Here is a 27,658-nt window from a genome sequence, read left to right as displayed (position 1 = left end):
GTTTTTTTCTTTTCTGTTTGTTTCTGTTGTTTCCCCACCCCCACCCCCTTTTTAATTCTTTTTTATTTCTTCTTTTCTTTTTTTCTCTCTCTCTCTCTTTCTCGTTATTCCAGTACAACTTGTTTTTGGCCACTCCGCACTGAGTAAAATGGCTAGAAGGAAAAACTCACCTCCAAAGAAAGAAATCAGAAACAGTCCTCTCTCCCACAGAGTTACAACATTTGGATTACAATTCAATGTCAGAAAGCCAATTCAGAAGCACAGTTATAAAGCTACTGGTGGCTCTAGAAAAAAGCATAAAGGACTCAAGAGACTTCATGACTGTAGGATTTAGATCTAATCAGGCCGAAATTAAAAATCAGTTAAATGAGATGCAATCCAAACTGGAGGTCCTAACGACCAGGGTTAACGAGGGAGAAGAACGAGTGAGTGACACAGAAGACAAGTTGATGGCAAGGGCGGAAACTGAGGGAAGAAAAGAAAGACAATTAAGAGACCATGAGGATAGGTTAAGGGAAATAAATGACAGCCTCAGAAGGAAAAATCTACGTTTAATTGGGGTTCCCGAGGGCGCCAAAAGGGACAGAGGTCCAGATTATGTATTTGAACAAATCATAGCTGAAAACTTTCCTAACTTGGGAAGGGAAACAGGCATTTAGATCCAGGAGCTAGAGAGATCACCCCCACCCCCCTTAAATCCATAAAAACCGCTCAACATTTAACATTTAATACTGGAACTTGCAAATTCCAAAGATAAAGAGAAGATCCTTAATGCAGCAAGAGACAAGAAATCACTAACTTTTATGGGGAGAAGCTTTAGGACAACAGCAGACCTCTCCACAGAGACCTGGGAGGTGAGAAAGGGCCGGCAGGATACAGTCAGGGTCCTAAATGAGAGGAACCTGCAGCCAAGAATACTTTATCCAGCAAGGCTCTCATTCAGAATAGAAGGAGAGATAAAGAGCTTCCAAGAGAGGCAGAAACTGACAGGATATGTGACCACCAAGCCGGCTCTGCCAGAAATATTAAGGGGGGACCCTGTAAAAGAAAGGGGAAGTCCAAGGAAACAATCCACAAAAACAGGGACTGAATAGGTATCATGATGACACTAAATCCATATCTGTCAATAGTAACTCTGAACGTGAATGGGCTTAATGACCCCATCAAAAGGACGCAGGGTTTCAGACTGGATAAAAAAAGGCAAGACCCATCCATTTGCTGTCTCCAAGAGACTCATTTTAGACATCAGGACACCTACAGCCTGAAAATAAAAGGTTGGAGAACTGTGTACCATTCAAATAGTCCTCAATAAATGCAGGGGTAGCCATCCTTATATCAGATAAATTAAAGTTTGTCCCAAAGACTGTAGTGAGAGGTGAAGAGGGACACTATATCATACTTAAAGGATCTATCCAACAAGAGGACCTAACAATCACGAATATTTATGGCCCGGATGCGTGAGCCGCCAAGTATATCAATCGATTAATAACCAAAGTTAAGACATACTTAGATAATAATACACTTATACTTGGTGACTTCAATGGAGCGCTTTCTGCAATCCACAGGTCTTTTAAGCACAACATCTCCAAAGAAACAGGAGCTTTAAATGATACACTGGACCAGATGGATTTCACAGATATTTATAGAACTTTACATGCAAACGCAACTGAATACACATTCTTCTCAAGTGCACGTGGGGCTTTCTCCAGAAGAGACCACAAACTGGGTCACACATCAGGTCTTAATTGATACCAAAAGATTGGGATCGACCCTGTGTATTTTCAGACCATAATGCTTTGAAACTAGAACTAAATCACAAGAAGAAGTTTGGAAGGATTTCAAATACGTGGAGGTTAAGGACCATCCTGCTACAAGGTGAAAGGGTAACCACGAAATTAGAGAAGAATTAAAAAGATTCATGGAAACTAATGAGAATGAAGACACCACCATTCAAAATCTTTGGGATACAGCAAAAGCAGTCCTGAGGGGGAAATACATCGCAATACAAGCATCCATCCAAAAACTGGAAAAAACTCAAATAGAAAAGCTAACCTTCCACCTAAGGGAGCTGGTGAAAGACAGCAAATAGATCCAACACCCAGCAGAAGAAGAGGGTTAAAAAAGACTCGAGCAGAACTCAATGAAATAGAGACCAGAAGAACTGTGGAAAAGATCAACAAAACCAGGAGTTGGTTCTTTGAAACAATTAAGAAGGTAGATAAACCATTAGCCAGCCTTATTTAAAAGAAGACAGAAAACACTCAAACTAATAAAATCATGATGAGAAAGGAGAGATCACTACTAACACCAAAGAAAGGACCTAGAGTGTATTCTATATGTTAAGCAAAGTCAGTCATTCAGAGAAAATACCAGATGATTTCACTCATACGTGGAATTAAAACAACAACAACAACAAAACAACAACAACAACAACAACAACAACAAACGGATATAGGGGAAGGAAGGAAAAGAGTGGGAGGTATACTATAAGAGATTCTTTAGTACAGAGAACAACAGGCTTGCTGGAGGGAAGGAGGGCATGGGATTGGCGTGGTGATTGGCAGTGAGGAGGGCACTTGTTGTGATGAGCACTGGGTGTTATAGGTAAGTGATGAATCACTAAACACTAGTCTTGAACCAATATTACAGTATATGTTAACTAACTAGAATTTAAGTAAAAACTTGAAAAAAATAAGGAAAGAAGACTCATGGAATGGTAAAGCTTGCAGGGAGCATGGTAGTCCAGTAGCAAGCACCTTGTGCATTAAAAGATGAGGAGGGGGCGCCTGGATGGCACAGTCAGTTATGTGACCAACTGTTGGTTTCAGCTTGGATCCTGATCTCAGGGTCATGAGGTCGAGTCCCACATCGGGCTCCGTGCTCAATCTGGAGCGTGTTCTCCCTCTCTCTCTAACTCCCACTTGTGCTCTCTCTCCCTTTCTCTGATTTATATATAATATAAATCTTAAAAAAAAAAATAAGATGAGAGAAATAAATCACATTTTCAGACACAGTGCAGACCCTGGAGCTACAAAGCCTCACCTATACCACATGCACTACCCTGCTTGCCTCATCTTTCCTCAGTCTCCCTTTTGTGCTCTCTCTTCCTCCTTTTTCTTTCCTAGACACCATATGCTTAGTGAGGCCAGCAGGACCAAGAGCTAAAAATGTCCTGGGTGTGGCCCTTCATAAAGGCTTTCATCAAAGGCACTTACCTTGAAGTGGAAGCCATGATGAGCCAGAAACAGAGATTTGTCTATATGTGCAGAGTCAAAGAACCTGTAAGACAGCAAAAGTCGATTTTTTAAAATTGTATGCTGGGCCGCCCGGGTGGCTCAGTGGTTTGGTGACTGCCTTCAGCCCAGGGTGTGATCCTGGAGACCCAGGATCGAGTCCCACGTCAGGCTTCTGCGTGGAGCCTGCTTCTCCCTCTGCCTGTGTCTGTGCCTCTCTCTCCCTCTGTGTCTCTCTCATGAATAAATAAAGAAAATCTTTAAAAAATAAAATTAAATATGTATTCTTTCATTGTAAAGGACCTTAACTATCAATTTCACTTTAAAAAAAATTGCATGCTAATTAGCAAGGAATAGGACCTTCTCCACCATTTAAGTGAAAAAAAAAAAAAAAAAAAACCAAGAATACCAAAACACATTTTTAGCCTAAAGTTCACTAGCAGTAAGCAGAGGATGGATTGAATACACACAGCAGAGGGGGTCTAGTCAACTGGCCAATCAGAGGGAAAAAACAACGAGCCCTCCACGTCCTGCTGATACATATTATAGGTCAAAGGTTTTCACCGTCAAAACTACTGGCATGTGGGCCGGATGAGCCTTTGTTGGGGGGCTGTCCTGTGAATTACGGGATTTTAACAGCTTTCCGGAACTCCACCCACTAGGTGCCAGTAAAACACGGATCCCCTACCTGTGAAATCAAACATGTTTCCAGATATTGCCATACGTCCCATGGGGGACAAAATTGCACCTGGTTGACAACTATTATTCTATCTATATCAAGACTACCAATGGATCGTACCGTAAAAAGGAAATACTGTCTACTAGTGCTGCCCAATATGGTATGTGGTTATTACACATCTGATATATATGGCGAGTGTGATTGAGAAAGTGAATTTTCTCAATTATATAAAATTTTGTATAATTTTAATTAATTTTAATGTAAATTGTCACATGTGCCTGGCCAGTGACCACCACATTAGTGAAGTCTCAGATGTATAAAGAGCCAATTATGAAACAACGTTCTCTTAACAACCAACAGGTCAAAGAAGAAAAACTTTTTCATAGAATAACTTAAGGGGGAAATTAAAAAGCATCTTGAGGCCATCTGGGTGGCTCAGTTGGTTAAGCCTTCGACTCCTGATTTGGCTCAGATCATGATCTCAGGATCTTGAGAACGAGCCCTGTGCTGGGTTCTGCAGTGAGTGTGGAGCCTGCTTAAGATTCTCCCTCTCCTTTCCCCCTGCCCCCACCCACTCCTGGGTTCTCTTTCTTACATAAATACATAGTATCTTGAAACAAATGAAACAAGGAAACCCAATATACCAAAACATTTAGGCTGCAGCAAAAGATTTCTAGGAGAGCTTAATGCTATAAACACATACAGAAAAAAAAAAAAAAAATATATATATATATATAAATCTCTCAAGGAACTCTAGAAAGAATAGATGAATGGATAAAGAAGACGTGGTACATATGCGATGGAGTATTTTTTTTTAAATATATTTTTTTTAATTTTTATTTATTTATGATAGTCACACAGAGAGAGCGAGAGAGGCAGAGACACAGGCAGAGGGAGAAGCAGGCTCCATGCACCAGGAGCCCGATGTGGGACTCGATCCCGGGTCTCCAGGCTCGCGCCCTGGGCTAAAGGCAAGCGCTAAACTGCTGTGCCACCCAGGGATCCCTATGCGATGGAGTATTATTCAGTTATACAAAAGAATGAAATCTCGTCATTTGGAATGACGTACATGGAGCTAAAGAGTAATACTAAGTGAAATAAGTGAGTCAGAGAAACACAAATACCATATGATTTCATTCCTAAGTGTAATTTAAGAAACAAAAAAAGAATGTGCAAAGGGGGGCACCTAGGTGGTTCAGATGGTAAAAGCATCTGACTTTGTATGTTGTTTATTTTTTTCACTTCACGAGACTTAATACTCTTTCATGAAAAGAACTCTTACTAAACTAGGAGTAAAAGTAAACCAACTAAACATCATAAAGACCAAATATGAAAAAAAAATTCCAACTAATGTACAAAATAGCAAAAGACTCAAACTTTTCCTCTAAAAATAGGATCAAAATAAAGTTCTTTACTCTGGCCTTTCCATCAAATATAGTACTAGAAAACTTAGCCAGAGCAATTAGGCAAGTAAAAGAAACAAAACGCATCCAAACTGGAAAGGAAGAAGAAGAATCATATTTGCATATACCATAATCTTATACGTAGAAATCGTAAGGATTAAAAAAATTAGAAGCAGTAAACAAATTCAACAAGGTTGCAGAAATGAAAACCAACACACCAAGAAGCAGTTGCATCTCTAGATGTTAACAATGAACAATTTGAAGTGGAACTCAAGAACACAACTCCATTTACCACAACACTGAAAAAGGTAAGATATTCAGGAACAAGACTAATGAAAGAAGTGAAAGAATCATACACTGAAAATGAGAAAACATATGTAAGAGTAATGTTTAAAAAAAAACCCCAAAATAGATATCTATTTTATAGATAAAATGCTTGAAAGGAAACATAAGGAAAAGATTCACAATATTAGATCTGCCAATGATTTCTTTCTTTTTGTAAACAGGCTCCATACCCAGGGTGGAGCCTAATATGGGGCCTGAACTCACAACCCTGAGATCAAGACCTGAGCTGACATTGAGTCATATGCTTACTGACTGAGCCACCCAGGATCCACGGACCTGGCAGTGATTTCCTGACTACGATACCAAAGCACCAGCAAACAAGTAAACATAGACAAATGGGGTCTATAAAACTTCAAATGCACCAAAGGATACAATCTAGAGAGTGAAGAGACAACGAATAGAATGGGAAAAATATGTGCAAACCATGTATTTGACAATAAGTTAATATACAAAAAACTCCTACGAACTTCGTCACAAGGCAACAAGTAGCCCAATGGAAGAAAGGACGAAGAGCCTGTACAGACATTCCTTGAAAGAAGATGTATAAATGGCCAATGAACCTATGAAATGATGCTCCACATCACTAACCATCAAAAAAGGCAAATCACAACCACGATGAGGGTCACCTCACACCCACTAGGATGACCACTGTTAAAAAATAAAATGTTGGCAAGGATATGGAGAAATCAGGACACTTGTGCATTGCTGATAGGAATGTAGCATGGTGCAAGCACTATGTAAACAGTATGAGAGTTCCTCAAAAAAATTAAAACTACAACTACCATATAATCCAGCAATCCTATTTCTGGGGTACGTGTAGTCAAAAGAATTGAAAGCAGGGTCGCCAAGAGACCTCCATCCTCATAGAAGCATTCTTTATCATAGCCAAGGGCTGGGAGCAACTCAGATGTCCATCAAAGGTAAATGGATAAAGAAAATGTGGTGTATACTGATTTTTATTTATTTATGAGAGACACACGGGGAGAGAGGCAGAGACACATGCAGGGAGCCTGAGGGGGGACTCAATCTCGGGTCCCCAGGATCAGGTGGGGGTCAGGGAGGGGGTCCCAGGAAGTGAGGTCACTCCCGTGACACAGAGCCCAACAGAACTTGGAACCCCCGTGACCAGGCAACCGCATCTAGTGCAGCCCCACCTCAGGCTCACTTGGCTGGAGACATCCGCTCCTGGAAGATGTTCTCCTGCTGCCGGCCCACCTCTGGGGGCTCTGGCTCCCAGGAACCCCAGGGGTGCCGCTTGTTCCAATGCTGTAGGCTTTGGCTCCAGCATAAAAACCAACGCCTCAGGGCGTTTATCAGGAGGCGCCGTCAGGTAACCCAGAGCAGGCCAGGCCAGGCCCCCTGTGCCAGCCATCCTGGGTGGCCCCATCCCCTCCTCTTCAGCTTCCGGGAAACAGGGATGTGTGGGCAGGTGCATCCAGGCTGGGGGACATTGCAGGGCGGCAGGTTCCCCGGTGATCCCTTCAGGGTCACCCTGAGGTCAAGGTGGGCAGGGTGCAAACAGGGCTCCTGAGGTCCTCTTACCCTCCGAGTAAGAGTCCCCCCGAGGCCCTGCAGCCGATCCCTTTGCTCTCCTTGGGGGAGGGGGGTGCCGCCTGCGCTGTGGTGTGTCTGGATGGGGGCCGCTGGGGGTGCGGCCCAGCCGAGGCGGCCGGACCGGGCGCTGAGGCCTCCTGCCTGGCTGCCGGGCACTGTCTCCACAGAGCTCCACCCGGGACAGGGGGCGCGAGCGGGAGGAAGGGGTGCTCTGCCCCACCGCCTCGAGGAACTGGGAAGTGCCCTGCGCAGCTAACAGAGGCCAGCGCGGGCTCAAATGAGTGCAGGGGCCGGGGCACCCCCGACACCCGGGTCCCCGATGCGGCACGAAGGGCCCCGGGTCCCAGAAGCCAGCCTGCTACTCCCCTGGGCTCCCCCCTACACTCCTGCTCCCACATGAGTCTGCATTCCCCTGCTCCCCACACTTGCCCCAGGGCCCTGCCCCTGCCTGGGCCAGATGCAGAGTCCCTGTGCACAGAGGTGTAGGAATATCAGAGCAGAGCCTTCAGGGGCGGCCTGGTCGCCCAGGGGTTTAGCGCCTGCCTTCCGCCCAGGCCCTGACCCCGCAGGCCCGGGATCGAGTCCCGCCTCGGGCTCTCTGCACCAGGGCTGCTTCTCCCTCTGTCTGTGTGTCTGTCTCTCTCGGTCTCTGTCTCTCTGTGTCTCTTGAGGTCCTTGTACTGATCCAAACTTTTTTGAACATTTATCCTCTAAGATTGTTTCTTTATCGGATAGTTTGTCTTGTTTGTGTAAGAGACAGGCAGAGAGCAGGGAGGGGAGAGGGAGACCCAGGCTCCTGAAGCAGACTGGGCCCCAAGCGCAGGGCCTGCCAGGGCGGGATCCCAGGGTGCTGAGGCCACGACCCGAGCCACAGCCCAGAGTCAGAGGCTAAGTGACTGAGCCACAGGCATCAAGGCCCGGGTTCCTGCCGTGGGCACTCCTGCCCCCCACGGCCCCCGAGAGCTCGGGCTGCGGGCTGCGCTCCCACCCCAGGCCTCCCGGCGGCTCCATGCACGTCCCCTCTGTCCCAACTCAGGGTGCAAGGGCCTCGGCCGGGAAGGCGCCTCCCATCTGCCCGACGAAGCCCAGCCGGACGGAGCTGCTGGAGCAGGAATTCCAACAACTGCTGCCCGCCTTGCTGCGCAGGGATGTCATCTCCGTTTTCATCTTTTTAGACAACTGTCATGGATTTGCCACCACCGACGAGGTGCTGGATCTGCTGTTTACGAAGTGAGCACCTGCGCCTCCGCAGCCCAGGGGTGGGCCACCTGCTGGTGGGGAGGCTGGGAATGGTTCTGAGCTGCCCGGCCTCGGGCCGCTCCCCCGCCTGGAGCAGAGTCACCCAGGGCACAGTGGGGTCCCGGAGGGCAGCCCCGGGGCCTGGCCTGTGGCGGGTCGGCCAGAGGGGCTGTGCCTGTGCTCCGCAGCCGTCCTCCTCCCCCGTGACGGGGCCTGTGCCTCCTCCCCACCGTCACCGGGGTCCTGAGCTGGCCTCTTTTCCCATTGAAAGGGAGGTTGGAGAGTCCATCGGGGGGCTGTGTCCTGGGGCAACCACACAGGGGGACCCCGGGGTCCCCGGGCGCCCAGGCCCACTCAGATATCGGCCGTGGGCCTGGCCGGAGCCTTTCATGCTCCAGCATTCAGGAGGCCCCGGCAGGTGCGGGCGCTTCTCCGGGGGCTGCCCGTGGCCCCCCGCACAGAGCTGACGGCCCCCGGGGCTCCGGCCTAGTCGGGGGTCAGAGGTGACAGCCCCCACGGTGAGAGGTCGCGGCCACAGGATGATTCGTGGGATGCCCCCGCCCTCCCCTAGATATGGGTGCATCGCAGCTGCGTGTGGTGGCGACGACGCGGTCCTGCAGCGCTGGAAACTGTGAGTGACTCCGGCCCCTGCCCGAGGGCCTTCCCTCTCCAGGAGGGCAGCGAGGGGGCTGTGGGCCGGGGGTGCTGGACCCTCACCCCACACATCTGCAATTCCCGTGACGGGGTAAAGGTCTAAGGGCCCTTCAGGAAAGGAGGAAAGGAGAGCCGTGAATAGGGTGTGGGCTTGGTGGGAGAGCACTGGGACCCCTAAGGGAGACTTTCTCCATGCCCGCCCCTCCCAGCCCTCTGTCTGCCCCACACCTGGGACCCAGAGCAGAGGGGGTGGGGAGCATCGCACTCCCCAATCTGGTGGCACCTGGACCCAGTGCACAGCAGGTTGCCACGAGGGCCATTGAGGGCTCACAGACCCGGTGGCCCTGGCCCCGTGGGAGACGGCAGATTAGAGTCAGTGGAAGGACACCCCCCGGGGCCCCTCATGAGGGAGGCAGCGCAGAGCCACAGGGAGGGAAAGTGGAGGTCCCGGGTGGCTCCTGGCAAGGCCTGGCAGGACACAGAGCCCGAGCCCTCCTGGCTTGGACCTTCCCAGAGCGACAGTGTGTGCAGTGAGGGCGATGACGGGCCAGACGCCCCCCGTCCCCGGACGCCTGCCGGTGGATTCAAGGGGCAAGTGGGCAGGGAGCCAGGCTGAGGAGGGAGCCCCGCTTCCCAGCAAAGACCGTGATGGTCACACCGCTGGGCGTGGGCTCCCCCGCACAGAGGCTTCGTGCCAGCCCCTCCTCGGGGAGCAGGCCTGTGGCAGGCAGGACCGCCAGGTGGCAGGTGGACGAGGAGCAGGACTGGCCTCTGACAGCCCCGCACGGGAGGCCGAGGCCCCGGGTCCTGCAGGGCTTCCCCGGGACACCTCGGTGTGAGGGAGCCCTGTCTTCTGACCCCTGTGCCCACCTGTCCCTCCCCAGGGCCATCTGCTGCATCCTGGAGATATGGATGGACTATTATCAGGAGGACTTTTGTCGGCTCCCCCAATCTGCCTCCCTGAAGAAGATTCTGGAATTCATAAGGCAGCGCATGCCAGGCACAGACGTGGAGCTCCGTGCCCGGCGTTACCTGCAACAACTCAGACGCCTCCATGCAGCGGAGCCAGAGGCTGGGGGTGAGGAGGCCTGGGGGTGGCCGAGCTGGGGACAGGGTGGGCCCCACGGATCCAGCGTCCGTGCAGCTGGGCCGGGAGCAGGGGTTCGGCTCACACCCCATCCCCACGAGCTGCAGGCTGGGGACACCTCCCAGGGCTCTTTGAGCGGTTGGAAGAGTGTCCTTGATTTGGGAGGGACGTGGAAAGTCCGTCCTGGTGGTGATACTTTGTCTTCTTGGAGCTACAGCTTCGGCCCGAGCAAAAGACCCTGAAGCACTTCCGGAGCCCGCCCCAGCCCCAACTGTGGGGCCTGCTGCCTCGGATGGGCCTGAAGTGCTCGAGGCCGCCCTGGCTGCTGGGGCTGAGGGCTTGGCCCCAGCTGAGGTGCCAGCTGGGGAGGCGAAGCCCCTGCAGATAGTGGTCACTGCTCTAGATCACGGCTGCGCCCTGGACGAGCCACGTGCACCTGCGGCCACCCCGGAGGAGGAGCAGGCCCTGGCACCTGCAATCGGGGTCCCCAGAGTGCCAGAGCCGCCAATTGCCTCCGGGACAACTGGCTTCAACCTCTGCGCAGCCCCCTGACCACCTCGGGAGCCCGCCCCAGCTCCCACCGCGGGGCTCGTCATGCCTGCAGCCCAACGGAGGCTTGCCCTTCCCGTGTCATTTCACTGTTTCTATATTTTGAGTTTTTCTTTAACCTGTAAAATGGCTTATGAGTTTTATTGTAATAAAGTATAAGTTAACTTCAAACAAAATTCACTCTGATGCTTTTAAATTATACATCGTGGACCTACACTTTAGGTCCATTCACAGTGTCACAGGTCCCAGAGCCCAGGGCGCCGGGGGACACAGCCCAGGATCGGGTGCTCCCCCAGGTCAGGCAGAGGCCGGGAGGACACAGGACAGCCAGGTGGCTCCTGCCCCCGGGCGGCCCGAGCTGTACAGATCGGCGGGCCCGCCCCTGGAGCATCCAGGCCCCTGCACACTGGGAGCTGCAGTAGTCACTGCGGGAGCTGACTCCAGAGCTGCACAGCTGGCCGCCCCCACTGTTGTTGTCCCTCCTGGTGTCACCCTGTACCTGGGACTGAGCAGGGGCCTCACAGATAAACAACTCCCACTGAGCCATACACCTGGCAGGGGCCTGGGCAGCTCCCCAGGTGCACACACCCGACAATCAGCACAGCAGGCCCCTCCCTCAGAAGACCAGCTAGAAGGTCAGGGGAAAAGCAAGGTATTGACCAAGCAGCACTGGAAAGTTCCAGGGGAAGCCGAGGGATTTACAGTATATAGGATCAGAGGATACTCCCCCTTGTTTTTTTCTTTTCTGTTTGTTTCTGTTGTTTCCCCACCCCCACCCCCTTTTTAATTCTTTTTTATTTCTTCTTTTCTTTTTTTCTCTCTCTCTCTCTTTCTCGTTATTCCAGTACAACTTGTTTTTGGCCACTCCGCACTGAGTAAAATGGCTAGAAGGAAAAACTCACCTCCAAAGAAAGAAATCAGAAACAGTCCTCTCTCCCACAGAGTTACAACATTTGGATTACAATTCAATGTCAGAAAGCCAATTCAGAAGCACAGTTATAAAGCTACTGGTGGCTCTAGAAAAAAGCATAAAGGACTCAAGAGACTTCATGACTGTAGGATTTAGATCTAATCAGGCCGAAATTAAAAATCAGTTAAATGAGATGCAATCCAAACTGGAGGTCCTAACGACCAGGGTTAACGAGGGAGAAGAACGAGTGAGTGACACAGAAGACAAGTTGATGGCAAGGGCGGAAACTGAGGGAAGAAAAGAAAGACAATTAAGAGACCATGAGGATAGGTTAAGGGAAATAAATGACAGCCTCAGAAGGAAAAATCTACGTTTAATTGGGGTTCCCGAGGGCGCCAAAAGGGACAGAGGTCCAGATTATGTATTTGAACAAATCATAGCTGAAAACTTTCCTAACTTGGGAAGGGAAACAGGCATTTAGATCCAGGAGCTAGAGAGATCACCCCCACCCCCCTTAAATCCATAAAAACCGCTCAACATTTAACATTTAATACTGGAACTTGCAAATTCCAAAGATAAAGAGAAGATCCTTAATGCAGCAAGAGACAAGAAATCACTAACTTTTATGGGGAGAAGCTTTAGGACAACAGCAGACCTCTCCACAGAGACCTGGGAGGTGAGAAAGGGCCGGCAGGATACAGTCAGGGTCCTAAATGAGAGGAACCTGCAGCCAAGAATACTTTATCCAGCAAGGCTCTCATTCAGAATAGAAGGAGAGATAAAGAGCTTCCAAGAGAGGCAGAAACTGACAGGATATGTGACCACCAAGCCGGCTCTGCCAGAAATATTAAGGGGGGACCCTGTAAAAGAAAGGGGAAGTCCAAGGAAACAATCCACAAAAACAGGGACTGAATAGGTATCATGATGACACTAAATCCATATCTGTCAATAGTAACTCTGAACGTGAATGGGCTTAATGACCCCATCAAAAGGACGCAGGGTTTCAGACTGGATAAAAAAAGGCAAGACCCATCCATTTGCTGTCTCCAAGAGACTCATTTTAGACATCAGGACACCTACAGCCTGAAAATAAAAGGTTGGAGAACTGTGTACCATTCAAATAGTCCTCAATAAATGCAGGGGTAGCCATCCTTATATCAGATAAATTAAAGTTTGTCCCAAAGACTGTAGTGAGAGGTGAAGAGGGACACTATATCATACTTAAAGGATCTATCCAACAAGAGGACCTAACAATCACGAATATTTATGGCCCGGATGCGTGAGCCGCCAAGTATATCAATCGATTAATAACCAAAGTTAAGACATACTTAGATAATAATACACTTATACTTGGTGACTTCAATGGAGCGCTTTCTGCAATCCACAGGTCTTTTAAGCACAACATCTCCAAAGAAACAGGAGCTTTAAATGATACACTGGACCAGATGGATTTCACAGATATTTATAGAACTTTACATGCAAACGCAACTGAATACACATTCTTCTCAAGTGCACGTGGGGCTTTCTCCAGAAGAGACCACAAACTGGGTCACACATCAGGTCTTAATTGATACCAAAAGATTGGGATCGACCCTGTGTATTTTCAGACCATAATGCTTTGAAACTAGAACTAAATCACAAGAAGAAGTTTGGAAGGATTTCAAATACGTGGAGGTTAAGGACCATCCTGCTACAAGGTGAAAGGGTCAACCACGAAATTAGAGAAGAATTAAAAAGATTCATGGAAACTAATGAGAATGAAGACACCACCATTCAAAATCTTTGGGATACAGCAAAAGCAGTCCTGAGGGGGAAATACATCGCAATACAAGCATCCATCCAAAAACTGGAAAAAACTCAAATAGAAAAGCTAACCTTCCACCTAAGGGAGCTGGTGAAAGACAGCAAATAGATCCAACACCCAGCAGAAGAAGAGGGTTAAAAAAGACTCGAGCAGAACTCAATGAAATAGAGACCAGAAGAACTGTGGAAAACATCAACAAAACCAGGAGTTGGTTCTTTGAAACAATTAAGAAGGTAGATAAACCATTAGCCAGCCTTATTTAAAAGAAGACAGAAAACACTCAAACTAATAAAATCATGATGAGAAAGGAGAGATCACTACTAACACCAAAGAAAGGACCTAGAGTGTATTCTATATGTTAAGCAAAGTCAGTCATTCAGAGAAAATACCAGATGATTTCACTCATACGTGGAATTAAAACAACAACAACAACAAAACAACAACAACAACAACAACAACAACAAACGGATATAGGGGAAGGAAGGAAAAGAGTGGGAGGTATACTATAAGAGATTCTTTAGTACAGAGAACAACAGGCTTGCTGGAGGGAAGGAGGGCATGGGATTGGCGTGGTGATTGGCAGTGAGGAGGGCACTTGTTGTGATGAGCACTGGGTGTTATAGGTAAGTGATGAATCACTAAACACTAGTCTTGAACCAATATTACAGTATATGTTAACTAACTAGAATTTAAGTAAAAACTTGAAAAAAATAAGGAAAGAAGACTCATGGAATGGTAAAGCTTGCAGGGACCATGGTAGTCCAGTAGCAAGCACCTTGTGCATTAAAAGATGAGGAGGGGGCGCCTGGATGGCACAGTCAGTTATGTGACCAACTGTTGGTTTCAGCTTGGATCCTGATCTCGGGGTCATGAGGTCGAGTCCCACATCGGGCTCCGTGCTCAATCTGGAGCGTGTTCTCCCTCTCTGTCTAATTCCCACTTGTGCTCTCTCTCCCTCTCTCTGATTTATATATAATATAAATCTTAAAAAAAAAAATAAGATGAGAGAAATAAATCACATTTTCAGACACAGTGCAGACCCTGGAGCTACAAAGCCTCACCTATACCACATGCACTACCCTGCTTGCCTCATCTTTCCTCAGTCTCCCTTTTGTGCTCTCTCTTCCTCCTTTTTCTTTCCTAGACACCATATGCTTAGTGAGGCCAGCAGGACCAAGAGCTAAAAATGTCCTGGGTGTGGCCCTTCATAAAAGCTTTCATCAAAGGCACTTACCTTGAAGTGGAAGCCATGATGAGCCAGAAACAGAGATTTGTCTATATGTGCAGAGTCAAAGAACCTGTAAGACAGCAAAAGTCGATTTTTTAAAATTGTATGCTGGGCCGCCCGGGTGGCTCAGTGGTTTGGTGACTGCCTTCGGCCCAGGGTGTGATCCTGGAGACCCAGGATCGAGTCCCACGTCAGGCTTCTGCGTGGGGCCTGCTTCTCCCTCTGCCTGTGTCTGTGCCTCTCTCTCCCTCTGTGTCTCTCTCATGAATAAATAAAGAAAATCTTTAAAAAATAAAAAAATAAAATTAAATATGTATTCTTTCATTGTAAAGGACCTTAACTATCAATTTCACTTTAAAAAAATTGCATGCTAATTAGCAAGGAATAGGACCTTCTCCACCATTTAAGTGAAAAAAAAAAAAAAAAAAAACCAAGAATACCAAAACACATTTTTAGCCTAAAGTTCACTAGCAGTAAGCAGAGGATGGATTGAATACACACAGCAGAGGGGGTCTAGTCAACTGGCCAATCAGAGGGAAAAAACAACGAGCCCTCCACGTCCTGCTGAAACATATTATAGGTCAAAGGTTTTCACCGTCAAAACTACTGGCATGTGGGCCGGATGAGCCTTTGTTGGGGGGCTGTCCTGTGAATTACGGGATTTTAACAGCTTTCCGGAACTCCACCCACTAGGTGCCAGTAAAACACGGATCCCCTACCTGTGAAATCAAACATGTTTCCAGATATTGCCATACGTCCCATGGGGGACAAAATTGCACCTGGTTGACAACTATTATTCTATCTATATCAAGACTCCAATAGATCGTACCGTAAAAAGGAAATACTGTCTACTAGTGCTGCCCAATATGGTATGTGGTTATTACATATCTGATATATATGGCGAGTGTGATTGAGAAAGTGAATTTTCTCAATTATATAAAATTTTATATAATTTTAATTAATTTTAATGTAAATTGTCACATGTGCCTGGCCAGTGACCACCACATTAGTGAAGTCTCACATGTATAAAGAGCCAATTATGAAACAACGTTCTCTTAACAACCAACAGGTCAAAGAAGAAAAACTTTTTCCTAGGTTAACTTAAGGGGGAAATTAAAAAGCATCTTGAGGCCATCTGGGTGGCTCAGTTGGTTAAGCCTTCGACTCCTGATTTGGCTCAGATCATGATCTCAGTATCTTGAGATCGAGCCCTGTGCTGGGTTCTGCAGTGAGTGTGGAGCCTGCTTAAGATTCTCCCTCTCCTTTCCCCCTGCCCCCACCCACTCCTGGGTTCTCTTTCTTACATAAATACATAGTATCTTGAAACAAATGAAACAAGGAAACCCAATATACCAAAACATTTAGGCTGCAGCAAAAGATTTCTAGGAGAGCTTAATGCTATAAACACATACAGAAAAAAAAAGAAAAAAAAATATATATATAAATCTCTCAAGGAACTCTAGAAAGAATAGATGAATGGATAAAGAAGACGTGGTACATATGCGATGGAGTATTATTCAGTTATACAAAAGAATGAAATCTCGTCATTTGGAATGATGTACATGGAGCTAAAGAGTAATGCTAAGTGAAATAAGTGAGTCAGAGAAACACAAATACCATATGATTTCATTCCTAAGTGTAATTTAAGAAACAAAAAAAGAATGTGCAAAGGGGGGCACCTAGGTGGTTCAGATGGTAAAAGCATCTGACTTTGTATGCTGTTTATTTTTTTCACTTCACGAGACTTAATACTCTTTCATGAAAAGAACTCTTACTAAACTAGGAGTAAAAGTAAACCAACTAAACATCATAAAGACCAAATATGAAAAAAAAAATCCCAACGAATGTACAAAATAGCAAAAGACTCAAACTTTTCCTCTAAAAATAGGATCAAAATAAAGTTCTTTACTCTGGCCTTTCCATCAAATATAGTACTAGAAAACTTAGCCAGAGCAATTAGGCAAGTAAAAGAAACAAAACGCATCCAAACTGGAAAGGAAGAAGAAGAATCATATTTGCATATACCATAATCTTATACGTAGAAATCGTAAGGATTAAAAAAATTAGAAGCAGTAAACAAATTCAACAAGGTTGCAGAAATGAAAACCAACACACCAAGAAGCAGTTGCATCTCTAGATGTTAACAATGAACAATTTGAAGTGGAACTCAAGAACACAACTCCATTTACCACAACACTGAAAAAGGTAAGATATTCAGGAACAAGACTAATGAAAGAAGTGAAAGAATCATACACTGAAAATGAGAAAACATATGTAAGAGTAATGTTTAAAAAAAACCCCAAAATAGATATTTTATAGATAAAATGCTTGAAAGGAAACATAAGGAAAAGATTCACAATATTAGATCTGCCAATGATTTCTTTCTTTTTGTAAACAGGCTCCATACCCAGGGTGGAGCCTAATATGGGGCCTGAACTCACAACCCTGAGATCAAGACCTGAGCTGACATTGAGTCATATGCTTACTGACTGAGCCACCCAGGATCCACGGACCTGGCAGTGATTTCCTGACTACGATACCAAAGCACCAGCAAACAAGTAAACATAGACAAATGGGGTCTATAAAACTTCAAATGCACCAAAGGATACAATCTAGAGAGTGAAGAGACAACGAATAGAATGGGAAAAATATGTGCAAACCATGTATTTGACAATAAGTTAATATACAAAAAACTCCTACGAACTTTGTCACAAGGCAACAAGTAGCCCAATGGAAGAAAGGACGAAGAGCCTGTACAGACATTCCTTGAAAGAAGATGTATAAATGGCCAATGAACCTATGAAATGATGCTCCACATCACTAACCATCAAAAAAGGCAAATCACAACCACGATGAGGGTCACCTCACACCCACTAGGATGACCACTGTTAAAAAATAAAATGTTGGCAAGGATATGGAGAAATCAGGACACTTGTGCATTGCTGATAGGAATGTAACATGGTGCAACCACTATGTAAACAGTATGAGAGTTCCTCAAAAAAATTAAAACTACAACTACCATATAATCCAGCAATCCTATTTCTGGGGTACGTGTAGTCAAAAGAATTGAAAGCAGGGTCGCCAAGAGACCTCCATCCTCATAGAAGCATTCTTTATCATAGCCAAGGGCTGGGAGCAACTCAGATGTCCATCAAAGGTAAATGGATAAAGAAAATGTGGTGTATACTGATTTTTATTTATTTATGAGAGACACACGGGGAGAGAGGCAGAGACACCGGCATAAACCATAATGAGATACCATTTCATACCCACTAGGATGGCTATTATCAGAGAACCAGAAATAACAAATGTTGGTGAGGATACGGAAAAATTGAAACCCTGTGCACTGCTGGTGGAAATATAAAATGCAACTATGCAAAACAGTATGGTGGTTTCTCACAAAATTAAAAATGGCATTACTGTCATGATCCAGCAATTCCACTTCTAGGTACATGCCCAAAAGAACTGAAACCAAAGTCTTGAAGAGATATCTGTACACCCATATTCCTCGCAGAATTATCCACAATAGGCAAAAAGTGGAAGTCACTCATGTGTTCATTGAAATATGAATGGATAAATGCAGTATATACACAATGGAGTATCAGTCTTTTTTTTTTTCTTTTTTTAAAGATTTTATTTATTTATTCATTAGACAGAGAGAGAAAGAGAGAGAGAGAGAGAGAGAGGCAGAGACACAGGCAGAGGGAGAAGCAGGCTCCATGCAGGGAGCCCGATGTGGGACTCGATCCCGGGTCTCCAGGGTCACGCCCTGGGCCAAAGGCAGGTGCTCAACCCCAGAGCCACCTGGGCTGCCTGGAATATCAGTCTTAAAAGGAAGACTGACACATGCTGTAACATGGATGAACCTTGAAGACCTCCTGATTTCAAAAACTTGCGAAGGGACAGTAATCAAGACAAATATATCAACAGAACAGACAAATCAATGGAACAAAGTCCAAAAATATATCAGCACATATAAAGTCAAATGATTTTTGACAAACGTATTAAGGCAGTTTAATGGAGAAAGGAAAGTCTATTCAACAGTGGTGCTACAACAACTGGTTATCAATATGAAAAAATGAAAAAAAGAACTTTGATCCCTAATTCACACAAGACTAAAAATTAATGAGATAGATCATAGATCTTTTTTTAAAATAAATTTATTTTTTATTGGTGTTCAGTCTACCAACATACAGAATAACAACCAGTGCTCATCCCGTCAAGTGCCCTCCTCAGTGCCCGTCACCCATTCACCCCCACCCCCCACCCTCCTCCCCTTCCACCACCCCTAGTTCGTTTCCCAGAGTTAGCAGTCTTTACGTTCTGTCTCCCTTTCTGATATTTCCCACACATTTCTTCTCCCTTCCCTTATATTCCCTTTCACTATTAATTATATTCCCCAAATGAAAGAGAACATACAATGTTTGTCCTTCTCCGACTGACTTACTTCACTCAGCATAATACCCTCCAGTTCCATCCACGTTGAAGCAAATGGTGGGTATTTGTCGTTTCTAATGGCTGAGCAATATTCCATTGTATACATAAACCACGATAGATCATAGATCTAATGAGAAACTAAAACTGAAGCCTCATAAAGAAAACGTGGAAGAATTTCTTCATGACCTTGGGGTAAGCAACAACTTCTTAGACTGAAGATATAAGATGGTAATGTAACAGAAAAATAGTAATAAATGGAATCTTATAAAAACTAAAAACTTCTGGGACACTTGGGTGAAGCCTGCTTCTCCCTCTGCCTGTGTTTCTGCCTCTCTCTCTGTGTCTGTCATGAATAAATAAATAAAATCTTAAAAAAAAAACTTATAGTTGAAAAATTATAATTGAAAAATTTTTTTCAATTTTTTAAACTTTTGCTTTAAGAAAAATACCATTTAATAAAATGAAAAGTTAAACCATAGACTAGGAGCAAAGACTCAGAACTGTATCGGACCCCGGGATCACTCCCGGAGCCAAAGGCAGACGCTCAGCTGCTGAGCCATCGAGACGTCCCACTAGGAAGATATTTTTAAAGGCATCTCAGCAGTATTAACTTTTCCCAGAATAAAGTATGGAAAACTTACCAACAATATCAAGTTGAGTTTCTTCATCTTCTTCTCTTTTTCTCTTCTTCTCTTTGCTCTTTTTCTTCTTACTGTAGGAGATAATTTATATAGATAAGTTTAGAAATATTGATTTGATGTTAAACATCTAAGATGGAATCTTACAAGCCTCTTTTAAGCTGTACACAGATTTATGAATTATTGATTCACAGTTATCTACACCGATATGTTCTCTTCCTTCTAATACTGAGAAGTCAGTTCTGATCCTGTATGTATTGTATTATAGTTAAGAGAACAGGCTCTGGAGGACTGCCTTTTTAATCTTGTTATTTCTTAGCTCTGCGACTTTTGGAACATTTCTTAATCACTGTCAGCTTCTCATCTATAACATGAGGATAATAATTTATGCTCTTAAGGTTACTGCGAGGATTAAGGGTGAATGTGAATCTTCCTATGTTGCTGGTGAAAATGAAAAGTGGTACAGCTGCTTTAGGAAATAGTTTGGGGTTCTTCAAAAAGTTAAACAGAGTTATCATATGACCTAACCTATGTACTGCTAGGTATATACCCAAGAGAAATGAGAACACACATCCACACAAAAATTTTCTAAGAAATTCGTAACAGCATGATTCCTAATAGCCAAAAAGTGGAAATACCCCAGATGTCCTTCAACGGGTGAAAGGATAAACAAAATGTGTTATATCCATACAATGGAATATTATTCAGCCATAAAAATAAGGATACTGATACATGCTAGACATGGATGAAGCCAGATACAAGAGACCGCATATTGCATGACTCCATTTATAGGAAATATTCAGAACAGGCAAACTGATAACAGAGAGAAAGTATATTAGTGGTTGCGGGCATGAGGGAAGAGTGGACTGGAGAGGGACTACTAAGGATTATGGGGTTTCCTTCCCAGACCATGAAAATGTTGGACAACATGACAGTGGGGAACTTTGTGGACTAAACACTAAAACCCACAGAACTGTGCTTTATAGGGTGAATTTTATATGTATCATATCTCAGTAATAAAAAAAAGAAAAAAAAAAAAAACACAACACCCGGGGGGTGTTTCCAAATAAGTCGTATTCAAAGTGCTTAGAGTTGTTCTAGGCAGGCAGAAAGTGCTATCTACGTGCGTTAATGAAGATTGATAGTTGTGATGAGCATGAGATGCGCTTATTTGTATTTTCATGGAAACGTAAGCTTTCAGAAGCTAACTCTCCCCTCTCTCCTGTAAAGCCAGGCAGGACAAGCTTCAGATTAACATCTGTAATGAATGATCAACCGTGAGCAAATCTACCAGAGAGAAGAGAGGTGGAGATCTGGGCGGGCAGATACTTTTTCCTAAAAAGTCCAACGACCGTAAATCACCACTACGACCTTCTCCTTGCATTTGGTTCCGCTTACTGTACGCGTTAACTCATCTAATCCTCGTAGCAATTCTTTTTTTTTTTTTTTAAGATTTTATTTATTTATTAATGAAAGACAGAGAGAGAGGCAGAGACACAGACAGAGGGAGAAGCAGGCTCCGTGCAGGGAGCCTGACGTGGGGCCGATCCCGGGACTCCAGGGTCACCAGGGTCACGCTCCGGGCCCAAGGCGGCGCCAAGCCGCGGAGCCGCCGGGCTGCCCCCTAGCATCAGTTCTCCTACCGCTAATCTTCCCTAATGAATGAGTAAATAGAAGCTCCAGGATATTAACGGACCTGCCACAAACTGCTAAACTAGTAACTGCGGAGAACGCGGACTTGAGCTTATTCTATACCTGTCAAAACGCACATCTGCATATCGTATTAAAAAAATTAAGGATTTGCTCTTTTGGGGCGGGGGGAGGGAGGGATGATTAATTAAGGGTTTTTTTTGTGGGGGGGGGAATGAAGGATTTTTTTTGAGGGGAGACGTTTAAGGAGTACTGGGCGGGGGGGCGGGCGTGAAGTAACGAGCCCTAACAGGAGACGTCGCTGTCACGACCTGCAGCACGAGACTAAGGCGGACGCGCCGAGCAGCGGTCTGGGGGGCTCCTGACCCGGGGCCGGGCCTGCAGCTGCGGCTCGCGGTGGCGCCCTCAGGTCTCCTCCGTCAGGCCGGCCCCGCACGAGCGCCCGGAGCTGCCCGGCAGCCACAGAGCCCGCGGCCCGAAGCAGGCCCGAGGGCGGGGCGCCGGAGTTCCCGGCTCCCTCACACCCCGAGTTCCGCGAGACTCGACTCTCCTCCCCACGGGGGGGGCGGGGGGGGCGGGGGCGCCGTCGGAAGAGACCCAGAGTCTCCCGCGCCAGCTCTGGCCTTACCTCTTGGCCTTGGTTCCCTTGAGCACGAGTTTGGTGGACTTCACGTACGAGTATTCGGCCATGGTTGGGGGGACGCCCTGTCCGCCGAGGGGAGAGCTGGCTAGCGGCAAAAGACCTCCACTGGAGGAGGGACTGGCGAGGGAAGCCCTCCCCGCGCAGAACCGCAGGGACCCCCTGAGCGCGCAGGCGACGGCGCCTCCGAGCCCCGGGCGTTATTTTTCACCCGCCTCTTGGCGCCTACTTCCTGTTTACAGTCTGGGGCTACGGCGACGGCAGAGGGCCGAATTACCTCAGGGTTCATTTGCTTTGGAGAAGCGCGGGTTCGCGTTTCCGCAAAAGAGAAAAAACGGGGGGGGGGGGGGGATGGGGAGGGGAACGGACGCGCCCCCTGGCGGCCGCCGAGGGCCTGACAGCTGTGGGGGCGCGCTAGAGGTGTCCTGCTCCGTGTCCCGGGAAGGCGACCGGGTGATGAGCCCCGTGATGGGGCTCCCGGAGCGCCTCCCCGCTTTCCTGGGCGTGAGCTGGGCCTCCGAGGGCTTGCGAGCCCTTCCAACCCCATCAATTCCTATTGTGTTATCTAGGGAGACTGGAGTGGTGGGCAGGAAACGACTGGGGAGTCCAGGAAAAGATAATTAAGTGCATAAGTTTGGGGGCAGACGGCACGAGCGCGGTCGGAATCGGGTGCAGGTGCGGCGGAGGCCGAGGCGCACACTCACGACCCGAGAGGTCTGTCCGCCTAGCAGGGGCCTCGGGGGGCGCTCCAGCCCCCGCGACCGTGTCTCCGGCCTGCTCCGGGATCTTCCGACAGTTTCTTAAAAAAAAAAAAAAAGAAAGAAAATGTTTCAAAAAACATTTTATTTTTATTTGAGAGGGAGGGAGAGAGAGAGAACGACAGCAGGGGGAGGGGCGGAGCTCCGTGTAGGGCTCCCTCCTGGGGCTCCATCCCGGGGCTCCACCAGGGACTCTCTTCTGGGACTCTGTGATCATGACCTGAGCCGAAGGCTGACCCTTCACCAACTCAGCCACCCAGGTGCCTCTCTTACAACAGTTTGATAGTTCACTTCCCTGATTGCCTTTTCTCCCACTTCCAAACCACCTCTGATAATGCTGCCTGAATGATCATTCTAGAGAACTCGCTGATTATTCCCCAATCTAAAAATCTATTAAAGGCAACCTATTACTTTCAGGAGAGAAACTCCCGGCATCGCTTAGTAAACTATTGACAGTCTGGCCTCTTTTCCCACCACCTAACCTTTGCTACCGTAGTCCCACCAAATGGTTGGAAATGTCTGAATGCTCTCTGTTTGCTTCTGCTCCCTGGAATCCTGCCCTTTCTTCTTTCCCATGCTCTTCACTTGGCCCCAGGGTTTCCAATGTTTAAGACAATATTAATTAGTGGAACCTCACTAAAATAGGGAAAGGAGGAGAAAAGAGAAAGTTAGGAGGTGAAGCCTTACCACTCAACATCAATTATGGTTAATTACAGAAAGAATTATCAATGAAGAGCCCAACAGAAGAATCAGCAGCAGGAAAGAATCATCAATCACAGTCTCCTGCAAGGGAAAGATGTATTTCGTATCTCTGACAACATCTCCACTACCCCTGCAACTCAGCCCTTTGGAAACCATCATGACCTGGACTTCTGCTATTTTTTCCCCCCCAATGGACTTTTGTTTGGAAAAAACCCTCCCAGCTTCATTCTTCTTCTGCACAAAATAATGTTCCTCTTTGTTTGTTGCATGTCCAGAATTGGAATACTGTTATTCCTGAAAAAAACCATTTTTTTGCTAGTAAAATAACTGATAGTTTTATTTTTCAGGTTAAAACTCCAAAAAGCTGTCTTTAAATTCCCTCCTGCACTCCCCAAGCATCCTGCATTTCTCCTTCTGTAGTTAATTGTGTGCTTTTTCAGGGCAGGAACATAAGTAGCTTATTCGTCTTTGTTTCACCTATATACCTTGTGCAGTACCTGCTTCAGAGTAGACCCCGCATAAATGTCTGTTAACATGTTAGGATTGTAAAGCCTGAAGTTCAGCTGTGGGTTAATGAAGAGAGTGGAACATTTAGGAGTGTGACTAGATAGGAGGGGTTGTGGTAGAAAAACAGGAGGAGGAAAATCAGAGGGGTGAGGAATAATATATTATCATGGAGGCCACTGGAGGCCCATTCCTTATTTATTTACCAACCATCTCTGCAAAAACACCATGTGCTTGATGATAACATGTTGGCACCAGTATGGACAAAGGCAAGGAGCTAGGTGAGTGCTGCGTTGTGAAAAGAGAAGTGAATAGCCCAGTTGGTTGGAGACAGGGCATGTAGATTACAGTGGTGGGATCCAGGATTGAGAAGGCAAAGTTGGGTCATTTTGTACCTGAAAAATTTGCATAATCAGGAAGCAATTGTGAGGGTACTTTGCAGGGGGGTCAGATGAACAGAGTGGTACTCCAGGATGGTTACTCTGCAGCACTTGGCAATGCGATATAAGCCATGAGCTTTGGCTATTTTTTTTTTTTTTTTTTTTTGGTAATACGAGTAACTGACAAAAGATAGTTATTTCAAATAAACACATTGCCAACCACAAGACTAGACAAAGAGCCAGCCCCACTGCCCCCTAGGCTCCTTTGTGAACTTGGTTGATTTCAATAAGTGACCATTTGGGCCACTTGCCTTTTCTCTTCCTGAGCTTTAAATTCCACACTCTTATATTTTAAATTTTCTAATAAAGAGTGAGCCTATAAAACCCTAGCCCCCCACACTTGGCTCTGATAAAAGCAGAAAACCTGCCTGTGCATACTTGTATGCTCGCCATCCTCCTTCCCCCTGCCCTGTGTGACCTCGCTATGTGGTTCCAGGTGTGCTGTGTGATTTCCAGGTCTTATAAATAATAAATCTCTATTTTTTCAAAGTTTCCCATTGTTCTTGAAGGGCATCTTGAAATCATAATAAGAAGCACAATAGCGGGTCCAAACACAAGAGTGGTATATTGATATTAGCATATTGATATGCTAAGACTGGCACAAAACAGTGTGATCAGTGGTGTGATACCAAAACCCTTTTACTCGAGCCATGACTCTTTTTTTTTTTTAATTTTTTTTTATTTTTTATTTATGATAGGCACACAGTGAGAGAGAGAGAGAGAGGCAGAGACACAGGCAGAGGGAGAAGCAGGCTCCATGCAGGGAGCCCGAGGCGGGACTTGATCTCGGGTCCCCAGGATCAGGCCCTGGACCGAAGGCGGTGCTAAACCGCTGAGCCACCCGGGCTGCCCTCGCTTTCTTAGTAAAGAGAAATTTTACCCCCTTACAAACACAGTATGACACAATCCCTTGTACATTTTCATTAGCTTAGTCTAGACCCCCAGGTGACTCAGGGGCTGAGCTGAGCATCCACCTTCGGCCCAGGGCCTGATCCTGGGATCCGGGATCGAGTCCCCCATCAGGCTTCCTGCATGGAGCCTGCTTCTCCCTCGGCCTATGTCTCTGCCTCTCTCACTCTCTGTCACTCTCATGAATAAAGAGATAAAAATCTTTAAATAAAAAACAACAACAGAAAATAATTCGCTTAGGCCTTTGCTGGAAGGTGCTGCTTGTTGCCCAACTTAGGTTCCATGGAGTCCGTGAGGCACGATCACCCTTACATTCGAGGCTTGCCGTTTCTTTGTGTCACCAAAGTGCTCCTTCTTCTTTATCCCTCTCTCTGCTTTTCGGTTTGATGAATTATTTTTTCATGATTCTATTTTAATTACTCCATTTTTCTCCATTCGAGACTCAGCTGTCTTTCTTTTTTTATTTAATGATCTTCAGTGATGTTGCTTCTCCTCTGCTAACTTCCTAGTTCTGCATCTGTGTCTACATTTATATCCGTGTCTCTGTTTCTCTGTCAGTGTACGTGGACACACAACGTGCTTTCAGTTCAGTTGGGGGTCAAGCCGGAGAGTCAGTGCCTCCTGTCTACTTTCAGTTCTGTGGCTGACAGCAGGTTCCCTAGAGCCCAGGTCAGGGCGACCCACTGGGTGCACCGCTGTCCACAGCTCACCCAGTGGGAAGGAGGGAAGGGCCCATAACACACGACAGGCAGGGGTTCAGGATAAGGACGGCCTCACACCTTCTAGGCCGAGACTCTGACACCTTCTGTAGGGTTTGCCTTGGATTCAGGAGCCTAGGATCGTGGGGAGCTATTGCCCATGCCTCCCCCGGTGGGACTGTCATCTTCTGGGCCTCCAGTATGAGAGAACTGGTGCCCACGTGTGTGCACATGGACCTCGTGGGCCTGGGCGCATGTACACACCAAGGAAGAACATGTGGTTGGAGGTATTTCCCGCATGTGACACCCGCCTCCAATGTCATAGATATGATGCCACAGTGGCCTGGGGACGTCTGGAGGAAGCACCCGCTAGGATAATCCCTGTCCCACGGGCAAGATGCAGACCATCCCCGACGGGCACAACGGCTTCTCTGGGGTCTAAACCGGGGAAGAATGGAAAGTTGTGTCTGAACGCAGGCGTGTGTCCAGGCTGGGGCCCTGGCTGCACACAGTCCTTCCCTGGGGCCTGTGGACAGGGGTGCGGGTGTGTCACTGTGTGCACAGGCCATCGCCTGCAGGGACGGGGGAGCCGTCGGCAGCCCCGAGCGCCGCCCCTGCAGCTTCCTCCAGGAGTGGGTCAGGGAGGGGGTCCCAGGAAGTGAGGTCACTCCCGTGACACAGAGCCCAACAGAACTTGGAACCCCCGTGACCAGGCAACCGCATCTAGTGCAGCCCCACCTCAGGCTCACTTGGCTGGAGACATCCGCTCCTGGAAGATGTTCTCCTGCTGCCGGCCCACCTCTGGGGGCTCTGGCTCCCAGGAACCCCAGGGGTGCCGCTTGTTCCAATGCTGTAGGCTTTGGCTCCAGCATAAAAACCAACGCCTCAGGGCGTTTATCAGGAGGCGCCGTCAGGTAACCCAGAGCAGGCCAGGCCAGGCCCCCTGTGCCAGCCATCCTGGGTGGCCCCATCCCCTCCTCTTCAGCTTCCGGGAAACAGGGATGTGTGGGCAGGTGCATCCAGGCTGGGGGACATTGCAGGGCGGCAGGTTCCCCGGTGATCCCTTCAGGGTCACCCTGAGGTCAAGGTGGGCAGGGTGCAAACAGGGCTCCTGAGGTCCTCTTACCCTCCGAGTAAGAGTCCCCCCGAGGCCCTGCAGCCGATCCCTTTGCTCTCCTTGGGGGAGGGGGGTGCCGCCTGCGCTGTGGTGTGTCTGGATGGGGGCCGCTGGGGGTGCGGCCCAGCCGAGGCGGCCGGACCGGGCGCTGAGGCCTCCTGCCTGGCTGCCGGGCACTGTCTCCACAGAGCTCCACCCGGGACAGGGGGCGCGAGCGGGAGGAAGGGGTGCTCTGCCCCACCGCCTCGAGGAACTGGGAAGTGCCCTGCGCAGCTAACAGAGGCCAGCGCGGGCTCAAATGAGTGCAGGGGCCGGGGCACCCCCGACACCCGGGTCCCCGATGCGGCACGAAGGGCCCCGGGTCCCAGAAGCCAGCCTGCTACTCCCCTGGGCTCCCCCCTACTCCTGCTCCCACATGAGTCTGCATTCCCCTGCTCCCCACACTTGCCCCAGGGCCCTGCCCCTGCCTGGGCCAGATGC

General features: G+C 47.4%; 1 long non-coding RNA gene across 2 annotated transcripts in view; it reads right to left on the bottom strand.

Moving 5' to 3' along the window:
- LOC140604703 (uncharacterized) overlaps positions 1-22,372 on the bottom strand; it is a 30,956-nt gene extending 8,584 nt beyond the window's left edge. Inside the window, exons 1-4 of one of the 2 annotated variants that reach the window (XR_012007513.1) lie at positions 22,039-22,372; positions 19,764-19,834; positions 14,692-14,755; positions 3,216-3,279 (exon numbers count right to left, since the gene is read on the bottom strand). This is a non-coding gene — a long non-coding RNA (uncharacterized lncRNA). The remainder of the gene's footprint in view (positions 1-3,215; positions 3,280-14,691; positions 14,756-19,763; positions 19,835-22,038) is intronic. The other variant, XR_012007512.1, reaches the window with a different exon arrangement.
- Between the last annotated feature and the right edge of the window lie 5,286 nt (positions 22,373-27,658).

The sequence above is a fragment of the Canis lupus genome, chromosome 15, assembly GCF_048164855.1.
Source record: "Canis lupus baileyi chromosome 15, mCanLup2.hap1, whole genome shotgun sequence".
Classification (NCBI taxonomy): domain Eukaryota; kingdom Metazoa; phylum Chordata; class Mammalia; order Carnivora; family Canidae; genus Canis; species Canis lupus.
This window is presented reverse-complemented; position numbering and strand designations above follow the sequence as displayed.